Source organism: Papilio polytes, unplaced genomic scaffold (genome assembly GCF_000836215.1).
Source record: "Papilio polytes unplaced genomic scaffold, Ppol_1.0 DF824102.1, whole genome shotgun sequence".
Lineage (NCBI taxonomy): Eukaryota > Metazoa > Arthropoda > Insecta > Lepidoptera > Papilionidae > Papilio > Papilio polytes.
Genome location: NW_013525102.1, coordinates 6,055,482 through 6,057,349, shown reverse-complemented (window position 1 = coordinate 6,057,349; position 1,868 = coordinate 6,055,482). Strand labels below are relative to the sequence as shown.

Sequence of the window (1,868 nt, the reverse complement as noted above, 5' to 3'; positions counted from 1 at the left end):
AAAAAAAAAAAAAAAAAAAAAAAAAAAAAAAAAACATACAGACGAATTGAGTACCTCCTTCTTTTGGGAAGTCGGTCAAAAAGTGAGTAGCCTATGTTCTGCCAAACAATCATCAACATCTGTACCAAATTTCGTAGAAATCCGTTCAGGCTACAGACTTCAACAAACATCCATCTATCCATCTAAACTTTCGCATTTATAATTTTAGTATAATTTGTGTGATTCTATAAAAAAATAAATTATTTACAGTCAAGGACTTTGGGGAGAGACGACTTAAATATAATAACTACAGGAAACTGCGACTTGATAAAGAAGCGTCTATGGTATTGAAAAACATCAAATACAGAAAGCAAATGGAATATCAAATGCAAGATCTCTAAATAATTACGATTCTCGTTGACTACGACAGCAAATGATTGCTCGTAATTTTCCCCACGCGTGTTTGTGTCATAAAGCACACGACATTTTATGAGGGAATTAATTAAGGAAGAATTAAGTAGGGAGCGCCTGAGAGTAATTATGCGTATACTGCGTTTAAGTGATCTTTACCCTCCAAATCACTCGAGATCATAAGGAACGGTATTAGATCTTACAAGACATTCGGATAAACTGTGGGAAATCTCTCCGACGATTAAATCGATTATTTATCAAAGTTAAGACTTTACAGCCATGAAAAGTAGAGTCGTTAGTAATAACTATAAAGTTAATGTAGTCTTTGAATGGATAAGTAATATTTCTTCTGTCATTTCTTTATCTTTCCAAGTTTATTTTTATGTGTTTGTTTTTCCGCATACTTGACTTACTACGCTATTTAGTTTTATTTGTATTAAGATTGGTTGTATTATAAAATATCCTCTTCCCATTATTTCCTTGTCATGAATTCATCGCTTTTCAGATGAAAATTTGATCTGCAAGGTCATCGATCTTTTTTGGCAAGAGATGTAGGCTTTAAAAGTAAAGAATACACAAAAAGGAATATTTAAGATGTCAATACGTTACAAAGTATAATACCGTAACAGCCGTTTACGTTTGATAGCATTACCAATATCTGTCACAGATGTGACAAAATGATGTTTCACATCACATATCTACGGTTAAGTTTACAAGTAAGGAAAAACTTGATACATTGTTTACCGATTGAACACTTTTCCTTTGTCTTCATGAGTAAAGTTAAAGAATTAAATTCCCTTCCCAAGACATTATCGTACTGTCAGTAGTATTATTTAACACATGTAAGACACGTTTGACCTAATGTGAAATTAAAAGGAATGTAATGTTGATTCTGATTTTCAATAACGGCTATATGGAGCTGAAACTTCAGTATAAGTTTAGCAAATATTGGATCAACGAAGATTTACTTGGAGGAAACAAGTTTTAAAATTCATATTTCCTCGGATAAATTCAATACATAGAAGATTGCGAATTCGTTTACGAGATCCATCCTCTCCGCTTTCGCGAGCGCGTAATAAATAATATATTAAGACGTGCTTTGGAACCTATTGTAATATTTTATAGTATTTACAGCTATTTTTATTAGAAAACAAGCATGCGTTTTAGGCGTAATATAATTTTGATTGTCAGTAACATAAGTCGACGTTTTTACAAGCTAAAGTTACTAAAATACTAAGCAAATTAAAGTCCAATTTATAAATATTTCTGGTATCAAATGTACTAAGCATTTTTGTCTGTTTGTTCCTCATTTGACGGTTTATCTATATTTGTGTTAGTGTAGAATTTTCCGTGAACATGCTCCTTTACTTTGACGATGTTTGAACTTCGCTTTTTTGTTTGTTCGTTAGTTCTGTTTACAACTCTATCAAGGGGTTTCTTTTCAAGTTTATTTTCTTTACGTTGCTTTATTACTACCT

The 1,868-nt window shown here is 31.8% G+C and overlaps 1 long non-coding RNA gene across 1 annotated transcript in view; it reads left to right on the top strand.

The window, feature by feature from the left end:
• Window positions 1-293, top strand: part of LOC106099570 — a 2,651-nt gene extending 2,358 nt beyond the window's left edge. The window contains exon 3 of the long non-coding RNA XR_001225388.1: window positions 250-293. This is a non-coding gene — a long non-coding RNA (uncharacterized LOC106099570). The remainder of the gene's footprint in view (window positions 1-249) is intronic.
• The last annotated feature ends 1,575 nt before the right edge of the window (window positions 294-1,868 follow it).